Source organism: Dipodomys merriami, unplaced genomic scaffold (assembly GCF_024711535.1).
Source record: "Dipodomys merriami isolate MVZ:Mamm:240054 unplaced genomic scaffold, mDipMer1.0.p SCAF_124, whole genome shotgun sequence".
Classification (NCBI taxonomy): Eukaryota; Metazoa; Chordata; class Mammalia; order Rodentia; family Heteromyidae; genus Dipodomys; species Dipodomys merriami.
The window spans coordinates 3,239,699-3,265,613 of record NW_027202538.1 but is presented as its reverse complement, the minus strand read 5'-3'; the positions used below and the strand labels follow the sequence as shown (position 1 = coordinate 3,265,613).

General features: G+C 34.5%; 1 non-coding gene across 1 annotated transcript; it reads left to right on the top strand.

Moving 5' to 3' along the window:
- The first annotated feature begins 24,277 nt into the window (after positions 1-24,277).
- LOC138823862 (U6 spliceosomal RNA) lies at positions 24,278-24,384 on the top strand. Its single transcript, XR_011370932.1, has one exon. It is a non-coding gene; the product is annotated as a U6 spliceosomal RNA (small nuclear RNA).
- Positions 24,385-25,915: the final 1,531 nt, after the last annotated feature.

The window sequence follows — 25,915 nt, the reverse complement described above, 5'->3', positions numbered from 1 at the left end:
CACAAAGCCAAAAATGGAATTGTGGCTCAAATGATAGAGAAATATCTTTGAGGGAAAAAAAAAACTAAGGGTTAGGTCTTGAGTTCAAATCACAAGAACAACACACACCCACACACACAATATTATGTCTAAATTCTTATTTTAGTTTGAAGAAATATGCAATATCATGAAAAGTAATATTTGTTACATATCTTGCAACGTTTGTGACATTGTTTTTAGTATAATTTTTCAAAATATAACATAGGATATTAAAATTAATGTTAATCCAGTTATATTTGTAATTACTCATAACACCTTGGAGTACAACACTTGGTATATGTTCTATAGCCAAAAGAAATATTCTAAGTAAAAGAAAGAAAGGAAGATTGGAAGGAAGGAAGAAAGGAAGGAAGGGAGGAAGGAAGGAAGGAAAGAGAAAGAAAGAAAGAAAGAAAGAAAGAAAGAAAGAAAGAAAGAAAGAAAGAAAGAAAGAAAGAAAGAAAGAAAGAAAGGAGGGAAGGAAGGAGGGAAGGAAGGAAGAAATGAAGGAAGGAAGGAAGGAAGGAAGGAAGGAAGGAAGGAAGAAAGGAAAGTACGAAGGAAGGAAGGAAAGAAGGAAGGAAGGAAGGAAAGAAAGAAAGAGAGAGAGAGGTAGGGATGGAGGGAAAGAGGGAGAAAGGAAAAAAGTAAACAAGGAAGGAAAAAAGGAAGGAAGGAAGAAATGAAGGAATGAAGGAAGGAGGGTGAAAGGGAGAGACAAAATCATTTAATTTATAAAATATGCTCTTATTCCAAGATAAACTTCATGTAATTAACCCTTTAGTAAATTCACTTCTTTGCATGTTCTGCATGCATGAATGAAACCAACAAATGAAGAATCATGAATAACCAGGTGAATCTGTTTGCATCTGTAGTAATATGCATGCAAATCTTTTTTCTCATTTTCTATACATTGCAAACAATTTACACTTAGTTATAAATATTCTAAACATTTATGTAGCCAAAGGATGTCAATATATTATATAATTTGAATACTAGTATTTTAGTGCTATTAACGTTACAGTCTTCTTGATATATTAATTACAAAAATTTTATTAAATATTTTATCAGAGAAATTAATATCCTCTGATTTTTGGGTCTGTGGAAGTCCTAATAGCAGAAAATAATTAAAATCAAAGGGCATCTGTATTTGTTGGCTCAAACGAATATTTCTGAAGGCAATTAACTCATCAGAGATTGTTCAAATCTCAGACGGGCCTTAGAAAGGCTGTACAATGTTTACATGGGTACCTGTGATGTGATTCAAGAGCTATTAAACTATCATACTTCACTTTGCCATCACTATAATTCTTCCCATTTTAAGAAGAATCATCCACATAAGTCACACGATATAAGTTTGTCCTTAAGTTATTATCTTCTATGAAATAATATCCAAATGATATACTACACTGAGTTAAAGCAAAAGTTGCAAAGTGTATTGGACGATGTAACTCCTTTCAGATACACATGTTGAAATTCTATTACCCTGTCTGGTGACATTAGAATCAACCTTTCAAAGATGATCCTGCAATAATGATCCTGATTAAGGAAGCCCAATATAATTACTCTGCCATATTAATGTCCAGCAAATAGATTATAATGAACCAGAAAGTGGACCACCATGAGAAAGGAATTGCTTGGAACAACCGTTTTTATAATCAATGTTCAAGCTTCTAGAGTATGGGTAATGTACTTCTTTTGATTTTATGCCACTTACTTTGAAGAATTCTCTTATAAAAGCCAAACGGCTTACAAAAAGCAAAGTAGTTTGGAGTTAAATATCACAAATTTTGATAAAAATATTCATAATATTTTATTATTTGAATTTTATTCTCTAAGTCTCCAGGTTAAAAATATTTTTAAATGGTAATTGAATTGAGGTTCAATTCTATTCAACTATCATAATTAATTTTCAAAAAGTTTTCATTAGCTTTAAGTAGTTGTACAAAGGAGTTGCCATTTACTCAAACAGTATATGGATACAGTGCACCTTGATCAATGTCACCCCTTTCAACATTCTCATCCATCCCTCCCAATCAACCCCAATACTTATGTATCTCAATATTATGTTATGGAATTACTTGCCATTTAACAAAGCAGTTTATATATACAATGCACCTGGAATTGTGTTACCACTTCAATATCTTCACCCCCATTTCACACTACCCCTTCCTTTGTACAGTTCAATTCTGGGAATTATACAATGGATTGTTGCCTGTATTCTATCCTTTTCCCCTTCAATTTCCTACCCCTCTCACATTGGCCCCACTGTCCTCTCTTGCAGTACACATTTACTGTTATGTATTTTGTTGGACTTTGACAGTCTTTTAAGAGAATTATAGTATTTTCACTCTCCATGGACTCCGAAACTTCAGATAATTCATTTGTACCGCCTTGAATCTCGTAAGTGGAACTGCTGGATCATAGGTAGCTCTCTATTCAGTTTTGTGAGCAACTTAAATAGTGTTTTCCAAAGTGTTTGAACAAGATTACATTCCCACCAACAGTGTAATACAGTTTCCTTTGGGCCACAGCCATATCAGTATTTGTGATTGTTCGTTTTTTTATAATGAAATTGTAACAGTGTTGAGCTGAATCTCAATGTTGTTTGGATTTGCATTTCTTTTATGGAGAGAAATGTGTCTATTTGTTATTTTTACTTCTTCTTAGAAGTTATCTTTAAGTCTTTAACCAATATATTAATTGGGTTCTTGTTTATTTGAGGATTTATTTTTGTTGAATTTAACTTTTTCATCTCTAAATATTGGTTAGTTATGAAAAAGCCTTTTCCGATGCTTAGCTAGTAAAATTCTTCTTCCATCATGTTCTCTTTCTATATATCCTGCTAACTTTTCCTTTGCCATGAAGAAACTCTTCAGTTTGATGCAATTCTATTGATCCAGAAAGAATAATATTACTCCATTAATAAGGAAATGGAAATACTTGGAACAAACTTATATTAAGTGAAGAAAGACACACTCAAAGAAATATAGGTTGTCTGATTTTCCTCATTTGTTTTATTAGAATATGCCTCTAATTCTACAAGTAAACACACTTGAATGGTAAAAGCAAAAACATTACACTTTGACATGTAAAATTATATGTGATTCTAAACATTTATACAGTGAGATCAAAGTAGAATGCCCTTTGGAGAGGATCACAAAGGCTCAATAATTATATGAATATTATCATATAACATAATGTTCATCAAAATGATCTCCAATAAGTAATGACAGATTTTTATTTGTTTGCTTTTTCCTTCTTTCTTCTGATGCTGTTTTTTCTGCACCTTTTGTCTTATATGTAAGTTTTCAAAGGGCAAGGGGGAACAGAAATGGTGGGACAAAGGGTGAACAAATGCAGCAGTGCTACTCAATAGACACTACATTAAAAGTGAACTATACAACTTATGGGGGAAGGAGGTTGAAAGGGAAAAACTGGGAGAACATTAAGGAAGAGGTGACACTTAAAAAAGAAATGTGCTCATTATCTGATTTATGTAATTGTAACCCTTCTGTACATCATGTTTAAAAATTAAAAATGGACCTCAAAAACAGGCCAGAGTAGCTATACTAATACTAGATAAAATAGGCTTTAAATTAAAAGTGGTATGAAAGTAAAAAGAGATAAAGAAGGACATTAAATATTGGTAAAGAAAACTCTCCATCAGGAGTATATAACAATTCTAAATATCAATGCCCGGAATCCTAGAGCTCCCATATTTATCAGACAAATACTACTTACCCTAAAAACATGTAAACATCCAAACACATTGTGGTTCCTTGAACACATCATTCTTACCTCTGGACAGGCCAGCCAGGTAAAAACTTAGCAAAAAAACTTCAGAGCTAAATAACTGCATTGACAAGTTATACCTAACAAATATCTACAGAATATTTCATCTAGCAGTGTCACAATATATATTCCTCTCAACAGCGCACAGAACGTTCTCCCAAAGAGATCATATCTTAGATCACAAGGAAATCACAATGAAATTACTCCTTGTAATCTGTTAGCCCACGATGGGACCAAATTAGATCTTGACATCAAAAGGCATCACAGAAAATTCTGAAACTCACAGAGACTGAATAACACATTGCTAAATCATCAGTGAGTTACTGATGAGATATGGAAGGAATTTCCAACGTTTGTAGAATTAAGTGGAAATGAAAAGACAAAATACTACCTCCTCTGGGATACAACAGCACAGGCAATACTCAAGGAAAATTTATATCTTTGAGTATGTACATCAACAAATCAGAACAATCTTGAATCAGCACTAGGTACTTGAAAAACAGGAACAAGCCAAACCAAAAACAGGTAGACAGAATAATTCAAATTAGAATAAAGAAATAAATGAAACAGAGTCTCAAAAAACCATACAGACAATCATAATTGACTTTTATCTACTAGTAGCTCACAAGTTTTCCCAATAAATGTCAATGTAGCTATTTTCAGAGATAGACAACCAGCCCAAAACAGTGAACAAAGCAAATTACCAAGATTCTAAGAAACAACGTTTTGTTTGTCTTTAAATAAATTTAATCTGTTATTATTAACGTGATTTATAGAGGGATTACAATTACGTGAGTCAGGTAATGAGTACATTTCCTTTTATAAAATGTCTTCAGTTCCCTCACTTGTTCCCAGTCCCACTCTCCTGTCCCTACCCATGTGTTAAATAGTTCACTTTCATCAATGTTCAATGAACTCCACTGCTGCAATTTTTCACTAAAGCTCTGTGCCAACCCCTCACCTTCCTGAAGACATACAATGAATATATCAGGCATGAGGTAAAGACGACGGAATCATCATAAGCTATAAACAACAACAACGAACACAAAACAAAAAAGGAGTCTTTTGTTTCCATATCTCATACTGTGTTTCAGTATATATATTATATAAATATAATGATTTTATCATAAAGTCAATTCAGGGATTGACTTTTTATTTAATTTTGCTTTCTATTTAATAATGCTTTTTATTCTAACATTAAAGATGTAAGTAGCACAATTCAAGTCCTAGTGAAATTTGAAGGTTTAGATTTAAAGTTAAATTTTCAAAATGTCTTATAGTTCCATTTTGGCAACCAAAATGAAAAACAGGAATGTTTTATCCTCAAGAATGTCATTATTTCATATGCAAAAAACTAAAATAAGTGTAATACTGATTTAGTGGAAATAAGAAATCGAATACTTATTCAATGCATCAATTCCATAGATTATGAGATGTATTGATAAATGTAATAAAACTTGTTTTAAGTAGATTACTTAAGACATCAAGCAAGTGATAATTTTCTTTTCTAGGTGAAGTTGATATAGAAATCAAAGCCCAAAATTCCAGAGTCATGTGTGTTTGATACGTGGCAATTTATACATATGCTTGGCTCATCTCAAAGTTATTTCAAGATAACTGTGAACAGGAGTAGAATGAAAAGAATCACTCAAATGTTTACTTTTATTTTGTGACTAAATATGTTTTTTTATATCTCGTTATTTTATTTTAAAAATCTGGTAAATTTCTTTAGGTCACACCAAAAATAATGAGAAATAAACCGCCTTTCGCTCCTTAAAAGACAATCAATAAAAAAAGGAAACAACAATTGCACCTGGTCTTTTAGATTGTGGTGTTTTGTAATTGTGGATTATGTGACTATCTTATGAGTCTGGGCTTGAATCACTAGGGAGGGCTACTGGAAGAAAATTTCAAAATCTAGAGCAGCTAACACAGCTTTGCAGTTGTTTGTGGGTTTCATGACTGTAGCAGCAGGGCATATGATGTACAAAGGAAATGATTCCAGTGCTTTGCAGGCCAGAATGAGATGAAAAGCATACTTTTATCTTCTTAGATGAAATAAGTATACCACACTTAAAAAGTGCACTAAACGATCAGCCCTTTAAATAATATTGCCATCTTTTAGGCACTCCAGATAATTCAAGTCCTTCATCTCCCCACAACCATTGCTGCCATTCACAATCATTGCTAAGGTGAAATCCAGTTATTTTTGATATTTCAAATGGCTTAGGAGTAATATAAGCAATAATACAAGTTGTTGAGAAAAGTTAATTTAGAATCAGCAAACAAATCAGACTCAACTCTATAGCATAAACTTTAGGAAAAATGAATTAAGGAAAATGGCATGTCCTTTGTAATGTAATATTAGACATTAGGGCAAAATGCCAGAAACAGAATCTGCAAGAAGGAAAGACAAGTATTTGGTATGATATATTAAAGATTAACTAGGAAAAAGTAATTTTACCTACAGGTTTTATTGTATGATAACATACTTTTGTCTACTAATCAGAGAGACTCAAAAAGATTTTTAATTATGATATGAAAAATGGATCATCATGAATGAATGAAATCACGTAGTAGATGGCTCATTATTCTCATTATTTTGAATGATCTGGTGTTTTTATGTTTGAGCAGGAAAGTTTGATTATTAGATCGTTGTTTGATATCCAATGTCAGGAACCTAACATGAGTCAGAGTGGTAAATATGTATATGTGTGTGTGTGTGTGTGTGTGTGTGTGTGTGTGTGTGTGTGTGTGTGTGTGTGTGTGTGTGTGCCTGGAAGTCTGTATTTAGAAAGAAGTATCTTATTTCCCTCAGGGTATATACTTAATTCTTTTAGGTATACTACATTAATGACAGCAGATAAAAGTAATAAGCATTTGGGGCCTTAGGTTTATATTCCTATGATTGCATGAACAAACTAAAAAGTTATGTTTGGGGTATGAGTTTTATAGAAGGTCAGCTAAAAATATAAACATTTGGTTTTCGTTTCTTTCATGCATGTGTTTCTAATGCATTTATAAGATTATTTCTTTGTTGCTTTGTATGTCCCTCCCCCACAGTGTAACCCCCGCTTTCACTATATTTGATGTTAGTATAACATGTGGAGGAGATGGGGACAAACAAGTCGTTTAAGGATTCAGGTGGACCTGTTGCAACAATGAGAAGTACAAAATGTCATGTCAAAACCAGCTTTACAATTTCGGTGTGGGGGGGGAGGGGGGTATAATTGGGTGGGGGGAGGGGGGTAAAATTGGGTGGGGGGAGGGGGGAGGCAGGGAAGGGAAGTGAAGGGTAAACAAAGGAGGAGGCTGCAATGCTTGGTAAGAAATGTATGCATTATCCTGCCCATGTAATTGTTGCCCCTCTGTACAGTATGTTCTCAAATAAAATAAAATACAATTAAAAAAATATATATAAACATTTGGAATCTTGAGAAAGATATCAATGGCAATCATTTCACGGTATAACAATTTTAGACAACACTTGTAAGGATATGTAATCCTAAATGAAAATGCAATATTTATTTATTTTCCATAGCTACACTATTCTATAAATTTGTAGGAAATAAGTTAAATTATGGAAACATAAAATTAATGTGATTATTTATTGCATACAGTTTTACACGTTAGTTTTGTCTTCAGGATACCATTTATTTCTACTGTATAGGAAGGAAAACCCTAAATATTATATTTTGTGCCATATTTCACATTGGGAAGCTTTGTCTGTATCCATAAGTTTATTTCTTTTGTTTCTGCTTTCCTAGTCGTAATTCTGTTTCTGATAGTATTCTTCTGAGGACTTTTTCTTTCTTCCAATTTAAGCTTCAACATACCTCATGCTCTGTTTGTTTGCTAACAGTAGTTAGTCTATCATTAGAACCATGTCTCCAGCCCAGAAATTTTTGTAGTTAATTGGAGATAGAACCTCATGAACTTTCTTACCAACCTGAAAACTATTATCCCCCAAGTCTCATTCTTCTTAATCACTAGGATTATAGAGATGAGTCATGGACTCAAAGAAAATCAATGACTTTTCATGTCATATTGATTCCAGGTGTTTGCTAGTAATTGTAATAATCAACTACCACAGATTGGGTAATGTTAATACTGTAAATACATTGCCTCTGAGTTTGTGGAACTAGAACTCCAAGATCAGAGTTGGCTTCTTCGGAGTTATCTTTTCTTGGCATATTCAAGGCCTTCTGCTTCTCTTGGAGGAGACTTCAACTTAAATGCTACCCTTGAGATTCTGTTTCCACATACAATCACTTTCTAAGGCAGTGGGTTTTTGATAGTAAGATTTCAATGGGACAGTATCCAACACATAACATATTACTTAATGGATTGAATAAAATCTCATAGGAAATTATTTGGTTTGGGCATGGAAGTTATGGGTATACATTAAAAATTAGTAAAAGAGGTAAAAGTTTTATTAGAGTTTGTAACACCAGTATGAAGTCTTGACCTTAGACATGCCACATTCTTGCCCTGGTACACACTTAAATTCCTAGCTGTACTGGAGGATTGAACCTAAACCCTATACTTGTGAAACGGCATCTCTACTGCTGCCATACCTTCATATTGTAATTGGATTGCTTATTTTAATGCAGTATCAGTATGCCTGAGCCTGCCTGGACTGTGGTCCTCCTAACACCAAGCAAAAGGTTAGAGTTTCTGAAATTTCTTTTTGTGTCTGTGCTTGCATGTAACTGGAATTCTCTAATCTCTCTTTCCCAAGTAGATAAGAATACAGGTTTATCCAGTAAAAGTATACAATATGAAAATATCTCGATATTGCCTATATTTGTGATTAATATATATATATAACTAACCATAATTTTCTCCCTCTTTTGTTTACTACTCCGAGTTGAAAACATTGGCATACTTGATATACATGGCTTTGTTTTGGATGGAATCTCATAACAATCCAAAAAAAATCTCCCAAAAGTTTATGTAAAAAATCATGGAAAGGAAGGCTTTAGGTTAGAAAAAAACACTGATTCTTAAGTTATAAATGCAATATAGTTAAAGTGTTAGTCAATGCTTTCTTAAGTAGGAGAAGAAAAGGAAGGCAAAAATGTGAAAGATGTCAGATATAATTTTGATAACCTACTAGGTCTCTGTGGAAATTCCGTAGTTGTCAGTTCATGTTAACTTCCTTTCTGAAAGCTCGCTTTATTAAAACTCTGTGGGTTGGACTGGTTGGTAACCTTCTCCAGGAAATGAGGCTGATTTTAGAAGGCTGATGGTGTGTTAAATAAGGAATGATGAGAATGAGGACAGATATTGTCACAGACTGAGCCTACAAGGTTCAACTGCTGAACAGCAAAACAAAGCTAAGTATCAAGTCTGATGATATTGTCACAGACTGAGCCTACAAGGTTTAAATGCTGAACAGCAAAACAAAGCTAAGTATCAAGTCTGATGATCCACATTGGAAGATATATAGATAGATACATATACACATACATTTACATGCATGCATGAAATAGTAAATCTCCAGGAGAATATAGAGAAACTTGGCCAGAGAATTGTTAAACTATATCAAACTGGTTGCAGGAAAGTACAGTAAAATATCAATAATTTATCATAGATTTTGTATACATATTTTAAAGGATAAAAATTCTTCCTTCATTATGTACTTTACCCTTAGTATGTTTTAAGTTTTTTTTACATTGTAGTAGGAACATCTATATAATGCTGAGAATTAGAATTACACACAATATGCAGCATGGCTAGCACTGGTGGTTCAATGTTGTAATCTTAGCTAGTTAAGAGATTGAGATCTGAAGATTACAATTTGAAGCCAGAAGGAGTAAGAAAGATCATTAGATTCTTATCTCCAAACATCTGGGCAAATTGATTTCCAATTCAAATTATATGTAGATCTCTGGCCTTGACCACAAAAGCACCATCCCAGCCCTGAGTTTAAGCCCTAGGATCAACAGAAACAAAAACACAAAATAAAACATGGAGTTAGATATTTTATAATGAAGCACATTGTGTGTGTGTGTGTGTGTGTGTGTGTGTGTGTGTGTGTGTGTGTGTGTGTGTGTGTGTGTGTGTGTGTGTGTGTGTGTGTGTGTCCAGTCGTGGGGCCTGATCTCTGGGCCTGGGCGCTGTCCTTCAGCTCTTCAGCCCAAGGCTAGCGCTCTACCACTTGAGCCACAGCACGACTTCTGGCTTTTTTCTTTTTGTTTATGTGGTGCTGAGGAATCGAACGCAGGGCCTCAGGCATGCAAGGCAAGCGCTCTACCATTGAGCCACCTTCCAAGCCCATGAAGCACATTTTTATATACTCTACATTGTTAGAAAGACTAGACTTCTGTGTTAGCTTTATAACCTTCCATAATAAGTGATATTGTCCATATATTAAGTAGAAAGTCTTATTCAGATTTAAAAGTTTGAAGGTTTCAGTGTATTTTCAGTTGGTTTTATTGCTTTTGGGGGCTGTGACAAGACAATTTCAAGGTGGGGAGTATGTCAAAGAGAAATGTTTTTGACCTAGAATGATTAAAACATAAAAGAAGGAAGATGATATTCTATGTTCTCATAGGTTTCAGTATAAAGAACTTAATCTCCAGAAGAACTATGCAGGTATTCTCCACAATCTGGGAAGAAATGGAAAGTCATTTTTTCTTTCACACGAAGTTCTTTCTGGGGCATACTAAAATCAAATGGCAACATCTTAACCAATGACAGAATATTAGTACATTATGATTTACAGAGTAAGTTTCCTGGCATATAATTTCTTTTGTTACTCTTTTTTGGTAGGTAATATAAATATACTTTTTTTCAGAAAAGCAACCTTGTCTTAACCATTACCCACAAAATTTATGCTGTCATAGAATCACAGAGTTTTTTTGATTAAATTAACACAATAGTAGGCTCATTTATGCCAACACAAAATATAAACACTAATGACATTTTTCACTGAACAACCACTCATAAAACATCATGAAATAATAAAGTACAAAAAATCATGTCAATTTTTTCTGTGGATCATGGGGCTTGAACTCTGCAGTTGGGCCAGTGTTCAGCTCTGCAGCTCAAGGCTACAACTGTACTACTTGAGCCACAGTGCTGTTTCTAGTTTTTAGGTGGTTTATTGGAGATAAGGGTCTAACAGACTTTTCTGACCAGGCTAGCTTTCAACCAATATCCTCAAATCTCAGACTCCAGAGTAGCTAGAATTACAGGCATGACCCACCAAGCCCAGATCCAAGTCAATTTTTCAAAAGCAAGTTTATTTAAACTTTGGGCTTTTTCCATTAAACAACATTATTGTTTCAGCATTAGTGTATAACTATGAGTTTTTTTAGATGTAACTGGGATTATTTTTAATAGACTCAAGTATAATTTTTACTATTAGTCAGTATCTCACAGAAATGCACTATAATCGACTTTCCCTAAAGTCAATTATTACATACTATCTCACAATATTATTATTACATTCTATATTGCATATAGTGTGAAGTGAAACTAGTTTGGACAATTTCATATAAATTAGTAGATGCTTTTTAGCATTACAAATTCATATCTGTGGTCTTAAACGAAGGAAAGAAGATTTTGAAGTTAAAATCAAATATGAATGTAGAGTGTGTCCCAATTAAACAAAAAATTCTGAGTTAATACAGACAAAATTTTTACCATTGGAAATAGTGAGGCAAGAGGAGGCAGAATTCAATCACGTCAAACAATGTCTCTGTTATGCTGCTACCCCTTCCACTAACAAGACCTCCAGGGTCCCAGTTGTCACAAAACTTCAAGTGTCTCTCTTAGAATTCTATGTGGAAAAGTTCTAATCACTGATGCTTTTTCTACTTTCTGTTATATGAAACAAAATATAGACAGACACAAAACAATTTAAATAAATGCACACATATGTTGAGGTCACCACAGCTGGAAAAAACAACCAAGAAACTGGAACTCCCCCAGGAACAAAAACGTGTTATGCTCAGTTTTTTTTTTAAGTACGAAAACGTCAAACAAATGTTTGAACAGAGATATAAGGATAACTGTCTCTCAGAAATAAGGTTGTGTTGATTTGTAATTAAATTCATCAGAATGAACACTAATATAGCAAATCCCTGGAATGGATCAAATTGTTTAAAACAAAGGTAAGTGTATGTGAAGTAAGATCTGCACATATTTAAAAGAAAAAAATGTTGCAGTATTAAATCACAAAAATCATGAGATACTTAAAAAATTCAGAAATGCAATGAATAAGTCCAATAGTATCCATATTGAGAACTAAATCCTACTGATTTCACAAGAACAAAATATGCAAATAATAGAATCTGAGCAGTGTACATGAGTGTACATAAATTAAAACTACTCCAAATTAAACTGTAGAAGTTTGAATGTGGGTTATCAAAAGGAAAACGTCAACACATGATATAAATGAAATAAAAAATCTAATGAAAAGAGAGAATAGAAGTAGTTTCTGGAAAATACTGTTTTAATAAATGTTGGTCAATATCTTTCTGACAAAATTGCATACACATTTAGTTAGATCCAGAAAAGACCCAAGTTACTTGGGCTGATTTGAAACTTTTGCAAATTAGCAGGATACAACTCTAACATTATTACGGATTTGACTCTGGCATGGAATTCATTTCCTCTTTGATCTGACAAATGAATATATGAAAGAACGTAACTTCTCCAACTAAATCTCAAGACCTAACTAAACATATAATCAGAAAAGTCATCATGCAAACCGTATTCCAAACTGAAATATAAGAAAAATCAGTGATACATATTTTGTATTTATTTTAAATGATTTTTCCATAAATTATTTTCTTTAGTTTTTATTTTTAAAACATTGTGTTAAATGATGTATATCTTGGTAACTAATTTTGTATGCCTCCTTAAATTTTGTTCTGAGTATAATGTCTCACTTCAGTTCCTAACCCATGAAATGTGTTTATTACAAAACAAATGCTAATAACCACTGTTTATAATACACAAAATCTCATAAGCATGACACCAGTAAGCATAGGTTAACATTTTGATATCATGGTCTCATGACTGATGAGGCCTATCTGCATGAGTATAGTTGTACCTAGATTCCTCAGCCTCAATTTAACCACTATTAAAAATTTTTATATCTTTGTCACCCATCAGAGATTAAATCTGAATATAAAGCCTAAGGAAAATGATAAGGTAAGAATTTAGCTTTTCTGGATATAAAGTAAACAGAAATGCAGCATAGAGTAACTCATTGGTTTAAAGTCAACCTATTTCTCCAAAATATGCTAAGCATTTCCTTACAATGTGTATTATTCTCAAGAAGGGAATGGTGAATATGAGAAAAGGACTAACCAAGTATTGTCTTCAAATATTCATAATTTGGTTTACCTCTTTATTTCATTAAAGGCATTTTGGATAAAACTGTTTGAATAATTGATTTCCAGGTCAGGTATAATATATCCTAGCTGCATATACCAAACTACATTCAGAAAATGATATATAGTCATTGAGTAAAGAAAACATATTCAATATATAGCAAAAAGTATATACCTATAGGGATAATATTTTGAAGAGTGCATTGAAAATATTCTAATATAATAATTAATTGGATTGAACAATTTCACATTGACAGCAATTAACTAGAATAATTTAATATTATTTGGACAAGATTGTTTCTAAATGAGTAAAACCAATTTCTTCTTTTACTTTATCAGGGAAATAACTGAACAAAAAGTGGAAATTAACATATGAATCTATAACAACTGGAAGGAAATTTTGTCTTTTCATTGTCAAATATTAATTTCACAAGGTCTTATATTATGTTATACACATATCCAAATAATGTAGCTTGCTAAATTTTATTCATTTTATTAATTTCATTATCCTATTTTTATACTTTTATTATGCCATCATACAAACTGATAAATTATTTGAACATATATACTCCACAATATTTCTCTTCATCTCCTCTCTTATTTTTTTCCAAATTTAATTAGTTCCATCTTTTATAACTTGGTCATTCATTTTATTTTCTGGGTCTAGACTCTGCATATGAGAAATCAAGAATTTGTTTTTCACAGTACGGCATATTGCTTTAATATGAAGGTTTCTTCTTATATCTATTTTCTTGAAGATGATATGATTTCATTATTATGTCTGGCTAAGTAATATATCATTTTGTATATATACATATATATATATATATTACAATTTCTTCATTTAATGAGTGATTAAGGGACATGCAGGTTAATTCTGTAGTTATGTTTTTTATGTGGGAGAAGGAAGGATGGAAATAATGATGCTTGGGCTGAGAAACATGCTCTTTACGCAGGCACTCTAGTATTTGACACATCCTCTCAGCTGCTCTTTCGTAAGTATTTCAATAATGCATTATATCTAAAAAATAAAATTTGCAAAGGTGTTCTTTTTCAGTATCTATATAATTATTTATTATAGTGTCACATTTAGTATGTCATGTGAGTATGGGGATGTATGTGAGCATGAAAATGCATGCATGTTTTTATATGTAGTTGAATCTAAAGAAACTGAATTTATGTGAGATATAGGATTCAAATAAAGTAAGTTGCTAATTTAATGTATATGTCCAGTTTGTGCAGTGTGATTTCAAGATCAGATTTTGGTAGGTTTCATACCAAGTAAGTAGATGTTTCTCATCCAAAATCATAAGGAATAAAACAGTTACTCTGTTTCATAATCATTCAATGTTAGTACTTCAGAAATTGTAATAAGTGGAAAAATTGCTTGAAAGTATGATGGGTCAATAGTAAGCCTTTAGATACTCTACATTTTCCCCAAAATCTTCAGATGTACTCTGGATATTAATGACAAATATATTTAGAAACATACAGATATAATATGATCTTATATATGTAAATATATGTATATAATATATATATTTAGTTATATTTAAATGTGTATTATAAATATTCATTTATATTTAATTCATCCCATTATATCTATGTGTGTATATGTATATGTATATGTGTACACATATACATATATATATGTATATACATGTTTTTTCTTTTTTTTGGTCAGTCTTGAGGCTTGAACTCTGGGCTTAGTTGCTGTCCCTGTGCTCTTCAGCTCAAGTCGTGTGTTCTACTGCTTGAGACATAGTGCAACTCCCAGTTTTTTGGTGGTTTATTGGATATAAGAACCTCATAGAATTTCCTGCCTGGGCTGGCATTGAACTGTGATCCTCAGATCTCATCCTCCTGAGTAGCTAGGATTACAGGCATGAACCACAGGCACCAGGCTATATTCATATCTGAGATTTGTTAGTGGAACAAAGGGAACAGAAACTATTATTCTTCTCATGAAAGGACTTCACATTGACAGTTTTCATTACAAGAAGTAAAACGGTAAATATTCACAGTGGCACAAAAATCCCTTATGTACCTAGCAAGACTGCATGTTTTTCTCAATACTGCATGTGGTGTGAGTGATTTCCAAACAAACCGACCATAGAAGATATTGGACCCTAAATAAAACTGACAATTGCATAAACCCAGTCCTCTATGACAGATTTAGCAAGGCCTATCTTGGAGATTCTTGTTAGGGTCTTGATGAAAAATTTATAATTTAGTTGTTATTATGGAACTCTTTTACACCTGTCTCTCTGCCATTAACTATCTAACATATATTTTGGCTCAGGGAACTCTTTTTTGTTTGTAAAAACTTGGTTGATCACAATATAGACATGGGTTTTTTAAACGGTTTGAAATTGATGTTCGCATAGAGTTCTATAAAATGAGCTTCTCTTTGTCATTTCATAGGAATAAACTTACTCTGATTCAAACCTGGACAGCAGGATTGTTCTCCCTTTTAGAAAACCATCTGTATAGACTTCTTTGCATGTAAACAGACCCTCATTTACTTGCAAAAGTCCTCTCCCATGCTTCCTTTACATTAAAAATTTTAAGAACTGTTCAACAATGTGCATACTTTTTAATGTGAAGTGTGACTCCTATTTTCCATAATGTGTATCAAGCAGAAGAATCAGTTTAAGATGTGAAAGAGCCTTTCAAACAGTCTTTGACCTTGAAAATTGCCCTGAGTATGAATTTTTCGAGAAATATCCCTTTTCAAAGACAAAGGACTCAAATATATATATATATATATATATATATATATATATATTGTGCTGGCACTGGGGTTTGAATCCTGGCCTTGAGCTCTACCTGTGTAAGATCTGCTACTGGATGGAGAGCAGACTCTAGCTTCCTCACAGTAAAGTCTCAGCCCAGTACCTCGTTACCTAGGCAACTGGCACACCTGGAGAGGTCACATCTGCATCTGCTGAGGTCACATCTGAATTTAATGTGGCCACACTTTTCTCCACCCATATTCTAGATAAGGCCTAGCCCTGGCCCAGATGCGCTCTTTCCCAGGTCTTTCCCAATTCTTTCCCAGGCCTTTCCCAGCCACGTGGAGGGCCAACATGGCCTAGTGCCAGCAGGAATGATGAATAAACCTACCCCTTACATGAATACCACGTGTGGTTTGGTTTTTACTCAGAAACCTCTTTTTTAAAACCTAATATAAATGGTGCCATTTGAACCTGAGAGAGGCTTAAAGTCAGGATAGGAGGTGGGATTCCTCTCCTTTTTATTTTCCTTTCTTTGGTTTGTTTTTTCCCGTTTTTGCTCTGAGGAATACCACAGTTCTGACGGCCTTTTGGAAACCAGTCTGTCTGCTGTGGACACGGCAAATCAATTCCCCTGCTGGCCTCTGCATCTACCTCCATGCTTGTACATTCTGGTGAGTGAACTACTCTTTAAGGGTTCTCTGTCCCTCAGTATCTCTCCAGATGTGGTTCCATGCTGAAGAACCTGCTAGGCCTTTAACTGAAAGGCCAGTCACCTCTGGAGCCGAGGGCACTTGATTCTGGTTGCTTGGCCACTCCTCCCTAGAGGGCTCAGTGGTAAGTTGCAGTGCCACTTCCATCCGATAAACCTACCTTCACTCACTAAATATTTTTGTCTCCTACACCTTTAATGGGTAGCTGTGTGTCACTCCAGTGCCATGAAACCCCTCTGAAATGCCTCCTGCACTCCCTGGATAGCCAGAGCACCTAATTTTGTTATGTTCTTCTCAGATTTAGACAATTTTATCTCTGCAATGGTAAATGGTCAGAAGTCTGTTCACTTTCATGATCTCTTTCCTCTCTGCTAATCATGTCCAACATCCTCTATCTCTCCCTTTCTTTTCTACAGCTTCTTGAATTGTGCCCTGAAGAGTGTGATGCGAGCTGGGTCCTGGGGACCTCCTCTAGATTCCCTATAAAAGACTAGCCAATCTAGGCTTCTCACGTTTTCTTTGTATTTTTTTCAGAAATTCACCATTGTGAGTTCACCATCTTGGCCACATGGTGGGCTTAGGTTTGGTCCCATCTGACCCATACACTTCCACCAAGTTTACTACTCCTCCATCGATTTATTCTCTTGTACCTTGCTAAAAAGTTGCTCTTTTCTCAGACCCTTGTAATTTAGGCCCAACTATCTGATGTGCTTTGTTAGCAAAATATCTAAACATTAATGTACAAAATTTTAGATTTTGAGTTTTGCCATTTTTGTTTTGTGTTATGTATTCTAGTACTGATTATGTGATTCGAAAATATTGGGCATATCTGTGCTAAGATTCTCACATCTAACGAGATTTGTCTTCGCAGAATATTACTTGGTCAATTCTTGGTAAGGACCAGATAAGCTCTTCTTATTCTATTTGATCTCCTTGTTTAATTGGAAATAATGAAGGGTTTTCATGACAAAGATTGCAATTCAAAGCCAGCCAGGGCTGAAAAATCCCTAAGACTCCATCTCCCAACTAACCTAGGAGCCAGGCTGGAAGCATGGTTCAAGATCCCTCTAACCAGCCAATACTGGAAGTGGTACTGTAACTCAAAGTGGCAGAACACTAGCCTTGAGCAGAAGTGCTCAGGGACAATGCCCAGGCCTTGAGTTCAAATCTCCATGAATACTAACTGAGGCAAGTCATCCCAGCAACGAGCACTTCGACTCAGCCAGTCTGGGGAACAAGGAACCATGGATAGGAATAAGAGGTGATGATGTCATATCAGGCACTTTGTGCCTGCCCTTTCAAAATTAACCAGTGCCGGGAGGTCAATATAAGTAAGAAGCCTGCCCATCTAATGTCCATACCTTTGTACCTTTTAAGTGGATGGGAATTTACATTCTTGCCTTTGTTACCTGAATTCTCCTCTACGTAGTCACCAGATAGGGACATTTCTACCAACATTGTTCAGCCCCAAGTCTTTCCTCTTGCCATTTATTTGCTCTCTAGTGTTTTTTTCCAGCCTCTCAATGCCTCATGAGACTTTCTCCAAGAGACTTGCCTCCTCCAGACTTCATCTAAGGACTCACACTCACCAAGGGACAGCTGCAGCTCACTGCCATCTCTGTGAGGGGACCAAATTTCAGGCTTTTACCCCTAATTTGGATGCCCCTTGTCAGCAAGAAGTAGCCAGAGAGAATCCACGCCTTATTTCATGATTATTAAAAGGCTGGAATGTAAGGTCTACTCCTGGATAGCAAGCAGATTCCACCCTCTTCCAAGAAATGTCTCCGCCCAGTATCTGCATTACCTAGAACTGACACACCTGAAAGAGGTCACATCTGCATGTGCTGCTGTCACATCTGAATTTGATGTGGCCACAGTTTTCTCCACCCATACCCTAGATAAGGCCAAGCCCAGGCCCAGATGCTCTCTTTTCCAGGTCTTTCCCTAGCCTTTCCCAGCCGCGTGGAGGGCCAACACGGCCTGGTCCCAGAGGAAATGATGAATAAATCTACCTCTTTCCTGAATACCTCGTGTGTGGTGTCGTTCTTACTCGACCTCTCTTTAAAAACCTAACAATCTGGACTTTAATTCTCAATGTTTACTCTATACTTCCTGAGCCACACCTTCAATTCTTCCTTTTGCCATAAGTGGAGAAAAGAATCTCTTAGGTTTATCTACTTGGAATAGCTTTGAATTGCATTTGTCAAATTTGAACCCACCTAGTATCTTGCTGTAAGCCACTGGTGCCCTGCTAGAATTCACTTCTTGAAAATAAATATTCACAAAAAGAGGAGAAAACATATTTGTTCAATTACTTATTTGTTGCCAGGTAAACCAAATAACGTGGTACTGGAAGAGAAAAAGAGAGAAGATAGAAGTGAATATGGAGGAGAGAGATACAAAGAAAGAAGAAAGGAGGGGAGGGTAAATAACGGGAGGGAGGGGAGGGGAGGATAGGAGAGGAGGGGGGAGCTGAGTAGAGTTGTCTACTCCTCACTAACGTATTGTTGAACAATCAGTGCTTTTGCATTGATGTACCCAAAGCTTTCTATTTTTGGTAGTAATAAGCTGAGATATAAAAATACAAATTTACATGTAAAAACCTGTTAGTGTGCTTACTCCTGCATGAAAGAAGCCACAGTTAGGTTACTGTTACAGAGAAGGCAAGAGTAAGCCGTTTAAGAGATTCTGAGAAAGAATAATTGATATGCCAGGAATGCTCCCTTGCCCAAGCATTGCTCTTGTTCCCTTCTCCAGTCTTCCTCTATACAATAATAGGAGAAACAGAAGAGGAAGGAGATATATGTGTAATGATCATCTTTCTGTTTTCCTTCATCTGTTTACCCTCATCATCTCAAACAATAAAGCCAAAGGAGAGTTAACCTGAACTAGCAGGGGAAATGGCGGGGGGGGGGGGGACTTCATTCTAACTTAATGTGAAAGTTTTAAAATAATTGGGACAGCATTTCAAATATTGAAATAAAAGTTTTTCAATTATTAATAAAAAGTAACTCAAAATTTGAAAATTTAGAAGACTACAGGGCTCACTCCATAGTGGATTATACATAATTAAAACTGACTCCTGTTTCTATCATCAGAAATTGAAAATTGTCCTTAAACTTCCAATAATAGGTAAATTACCTGTGATATTCACTTAAACTCTGTGAATTTAATGCAGAAAACATGAATTTAAGACTTTTGAAGTGATAAGTGATGGAAATTCATGATGGATAGTATAATGCTGAGAGCATGGAAAATATTTTCCTTCCATCTTCAGTGTGTAGAGAATAAAAAAAACCTCTATTGGATGGCTTGAAGGTCCAATTCTAAATTTAGGTGAGAAGGTGAATAGTAAAGAGACTTATCTCAGCCATTCACAGATTAGAAATGTGGATAAATAGCCTCATTTATGTAGGTCCAAATGGAAGAGAGTATGTGGCAAGCCCAAAGCCAAATGCCAAAGGCAGAAAAATTTATCAAAATATCATGAAGTTGAAATAAGTCTTAAATAAGGAGCTGGGCTTCAAGGGAGTAGGACATAAGAATGGAGAGGGAAATGGTGGACTAATACAGTCATATCACTCAATGTACATATGTGAGAATATAAGTAGGAAACTTGAAGGCAGAGGTGGGGTTGGGGTATGGGAAGGAAGAAAAGTGGAAAGATTAACAATGATCCAGATGTATTGTACATTGAAATGTACATACACTCTATTCCTCACTGACTTGATGAAGTAAAATCCCTTTGTACAACTAGCTAAAGATTCAAAACTTTTGGTTTTAATATTAAGAGACAAGAAGCATAAATCTTTAGAGATAAATAAGAGGATTGCATTGATATCTTGTTGAGGACTGTGCTCTTTTCAATATACAAAATTTAATGTGTCAACTCTGCTGTAAATGTAAATTTTATTTTGCCAATTCTTTTTGCAAATAGCTTAAACTATAGAGAATCAAATTATAATATCCCTTCACTTCCAATAAAAAAATCTTATAGACCTTTTGGTTTCTCAGTTGTGTCTAAATATCTTAATGTAATGCATTGGAAATAATTTCGTTCCACATTTAAATTTAAATTTTAAAACATGACAGTTTTTTAAAATCCTCTCACCTGAGCACAGGTATGGATAGATAACTGATGTGGGCAAAATCAGAATTATTCAGAAGGCTGTAAATGGATGCTTACCTAGTCTTCTCTCTGCTGGATCATAGAATACAGAAGGTCCTAATTGGAAAAATTTAGACTTCCCAGGTTTTCTGCATATAAACACTCCATCATCATTTTTTAAATACAGGATTATTCTAGATTAGCTATATGTTGACTGATAATGACTGAGCATGACAGAATGGTGAGGGAAAACCATTTACTCTTCAATGAGGTTCATACTTGTGTTTCACAAAGGGTTATGATAGCTCTCCATGAGAAATCTAGCAGCTGCGTTTCTAAAAAGTACTTGCGAGCTTACACATTCTGATACTGTCTCAATTCAAGTACTTCTCCTTGGAGTTTAATACTATTCAATGATGCTGTGATAGCTTTTTATTGCATTTTGCAGACCGGTCTTGGTGATGAAATTTGTGCTCCCAATTCCCTCAGCAAAATGCAGACAAAAATTATCGGAAAAAATTTGTATCTTTTGACAGTGCATATACTTTTATTTTTAATTACAAACATAGAATGTAGTAAAAACTTTTATAGCAATTACAACTGCACTAGGTTGTGGGCAGATTCTTATGTAAATAACAGACTGTGTTCGCGTAGGTTATTTGAGTATCCAAAGTTTTAATATGCCTGTGGTTCTAAACCAATACGTTACGGATATTGAGTGACAAATACAACTTCCTATAAGTACAGAATTTTTCCTTGTATCTTTTATATATATATATATATATATATATATATATATATATATATATATATATATATATATATATATAGTAAAGATACTGTACAGAGGGCTTATGGTAACATAAGTAAGGTAATGAGTATATTTCTTTTTTTTTTCTTTATTGTTGGTTATGGGGCTTCAAATCTAGGCCTGCACACTGTCCATCAGCCCTTCAGCTCAAGTCTATCACTCTGCCACTTGAGCTACAGCGCCACTTCTGGTTTTCTGGTGCTTTATTGGAGATAAGAGTTTCACGGACTTTATTTGTATTTGTGTGGTTATTTGTGTTTATTTGTATTTGTGTATTTGTGTGTATAATAACATATATGTATATAATATAAGGACATATGAACACATATAATCATATATAAATAAATTTACATACAGAAATATATATGCATATATATCTCAGTGTTCAGTGATTTAATCTATAGTTCCCAGCGGATTGTCCTTCTCACAAAATGTACATGATAAACTGCTCTGAGGATCTGTGCTCTATGATGGGTATCCTTTTTACTCACTTCGACCATTACCTTCTTTTTCATCCCTGTGAACAACTTCAGTGTACTTTACCTAGGATAGCTTTGTTTTCATTACATGTAGTTACTAAGTGATAATCAAAGAAAAAGGCTGTTTGTGAAAGAAAAAGAATTGTTAGGTCACAGGTAAAAATATCTTATTTGGGGGAGGGGGTCCGGTCGTGGTGCCTGAACTCTGGGCCTGGGCACTGTCCCTCAGCTCTTCAGCTCAAGGCTAGCGCTCTACCACTTGAGCCACAGTGTCACTTCTGGCTTTTTTCTTTCTGCTTATGTGGTGCTGAGGAATCGAATCCAGGGCCTCATGCATGAAAGGCAAGCGCTCTACCACGGAGCCACCTTCCCAGCACGATTCCTATGAGATAACATTTATAATAGTAGTAAATGTGAAAAGGAATTCCTAGAACTGTTGTTTTGCCATTTAAAATGGCAAAGAATTATATCATGTCACTCATAATTATTAAAGAATGCAAGGAAAAATGTTGGTCCCATCATGTTTCCACAAAGCTAGTGGATCCTCAAGGATAATAGTATACCAGCAGAAATTCTAAGTAGCAGACATGGAGCATGAAAGACAAAGAGAGGAAATGAGAAAGAGTAAGAGAGAGAAATATCATAATACTGGAAGTGCATAACAGATAAACAAGAGCTGTATGAGAATATTCATACTGCTATCTTCAGACTCTACATGTACATTTGAACGTATTTGATGTATGATAACCCATCAACCCAAAATTTAAAATGATTTTGGTAAAAATAAAAATTACTCAGAATAACTTAAAAATGCAAAAACAATCTTCACAGAAGCAAACTTTCAGAGATATTTCATGATTTTGAAGTTAGTATAAATTTAGAAGTTTTACAATTCACAAAATTATAAGAATATATTCATATATTTCATTATATAACCCAAAGCGGAGGGCAAATGTTGTTTAGATGATTTTTTAAAACACAGTCTATCAGAAGCTGGGATGGTGGCTGTTGTAGAGTGCCTGCCTTGTATGCATGAGGCCTTGGGTTTGATTCTTCAACATCATATTAGTAGAAAAAGATGGAATTGGTAGGGTGGCTCAAGTGCTCAAGTGGAAGTGCTAGCCTTGTGCTGAGGGACAGCACCCAGCACCCAGAGTTCAAGCCTCATGACCAACGAAATAAAAGTAAAAAACAAAACAAAACACAGTCTCTCACTTTTGTGACCTCAACTCTGTAATACCGCTACTTCAGCCTACGGCTAAGATTTTAGGTGTGGACATTTATTATCCCTACTGATTCAGACTGTACTTGATAATTTTTAATCAATATTATATTCTTAATTTTGCTTTTTGTAAATTCACATGCACCTATAAAAAATGGTTGGGCCATCACAGTAACCTTCTCAAAGTACCTTCTGATGATCACTAATAAAAGTTGTATTATATTACAACAAGGGAAACAATGCTACAAATAAAGAAAAACAATAATTAAATATTAATGATTAATAAAATAAAATACCAAACAATTACCAGTATTTTTCAGTTTTTGAAGTGTACTTACATATTAGATTTTACTATTTTCTCATATTCCTGTACATTAAACACTGGCTAAGATTATGATGTTCAACAAGAGTTTTATAGACTATGAGTAGTCTTTAAAGTTACCCACTAAGATTGCTTTTATAACTCATCTCATAATTTGTATATGGCTTATATCATCATTAGTTCCTCACTAACATATAAAGTAAGGAAGTCCTAAAGTTTTAAGAGAAACTGTGTAGTTAACACAGTCTTAACTCTTCACTATGCTTCTTTACACAAAGACTTTGCAACTTCTCATTAGGAATGTTTCTATGAACTCTGAAATGTACATTCTTAATAGCATATGTCTGCTACCATAAATCTTAAATACTTTATAGAAAAGTTGTATGTCCTGACAAACAGTCCTAATTTCGGCATATATAAGCAAATTCCCAAAATTAAATACATTTAAAACATTAAAACATTTATCAAACCTTAACACGTGCTGCAGTGTTAATTATGACTGGTGCCTTGTACAGAATAATTGAATTCCTCCTCATAAACATCTCTTGAACAACAAGTAACTGGAATTATTTTGTTTTTGCCATGCCAATCTTGACTATTCTTAAATGTGTGCTTATATAAGAAATACATGGCTCTAAAATTTCATGAGAATTCTTCTAAACTTACTTTTTTTGAATTGTCTAGATTAAGAAAACCAATTATACTTTATATATAAAAATGTTCTGTGCTCAATTCAGCAACACATACACTAAAATTGGAACAATACAGAGAAGATTAGCATAGCCCCTGTGCAAGGTTCACATACAAATTATTGAATCCTTCCATATTTTTACAAGTACAGATGCTGGAGAGGATTTGGCCACAAGGAAACCCTACTTCATTCTTGGTGGGAGTGTGAACTTTTTCAACCACATTGGAAAGCAGTATGGAGGCTTCTCAAAAGACTCCATATAAAGCTCGCCTATGACTCAGCAATCAGACTTTTTGGGATTAACTCAAATGGTCATAAGCAAGACCATACTAAACCTACCAGCACAACTATGTTTACTGCAGCATTATTTACGATAGCTAAGATATGGAGCTCACCCCAATGGCCCGCAGAAGATAAATGGATTATGAATATGTGGTATATATAAACAATGAAATTCTATGCCTCCATTGCTCAATTAGTTAGAAATTGGAAAGATTTGGAAAAAAATTTATTAAGTGAAGTAAGCCAAGTCCAAAGAAACATAGGTACCATGGTTTGCCTTATTTTCAACAACTAATATATGTCTGGGATAAGCAGAATAGATCATAAGCTATGTGCATATGACCAGATAAAATGATATTATGGGAAATGAACCACACAAGTGGTTATTTGTTTCTTGCTCTTCTTGTTTCCAAGGTACTTATAATGTGTGATGTGATTTTTTTGTTTCTTTATATGTTCCTCCCCCACGCTCTAACCCCTGTTTTCACTGTCCTTGAAGTTGGTGCACCAACACCTGTGTATATGTTTCTCTAATTTGGGGAGGGGAAAGGGAAATACAAAATGCTTAAATAGGGATTCTGGTTGAGATGCACAAACACTATGTTGAAAAATGAACTGTACAATTTAGGCAGGGGAAGGAGGGATGGGAGAGTATTCTTTGAGGTGGGAAGGGGTGGTAAGGAAAAAGAAAGGAAGAGGTAACACTGATTGTTAGAAAATGTACTCATTATTTGCTCTTGTAATTGTGACAACTCTGTACAGTTTTTTTACACTTAAAAACATAAAAATGTTCTGATCATGTGACATACTTTATTTCTACAGTTCATACAATTTAATAAACAGTAATTTGGGAAAAACAAAAAAATGTTCTGATATAGAAGAGTTTATTTCCCCTATTTTCCCATATAATATTTTTAACAAAGAAATTAATGTAGAACACTGATATGAAGGCATTTTGAATAAATGTGTGTGTGAGAGCGCACATGCATGCACACATGCACACATGCAAATGCTTGTGTATTGGCACTCTCAGAGTTTGAAATCAGGGCTTCAAGGTCTTGCTTGGCTTTCCTTTCTAGATTGGTCATCTAATATATAAACTACATCTCCATTCCTGGCTCTTTCCTAGTTCATTAAACTTTTGAAAAATAATCTCATGAATTTCTTTTGCCCTAAGTGGCTTCCAAAAGTTATCCACAGATCTCAGGCTCCTGATTAGATATCCTTAGTAGATAGGATTATAGGTGTGGCCAGCCAGCGTAAGGCTTTCAGAATTTTTTTAAATTTATTTTATTTTATTTGTGAACATACTGTACAGAGGGGTTACAATTACATGGGTAGGATAATGCGTACATTTCTTACCAAGCATTGCAGCCTCCTCCTTTGTTT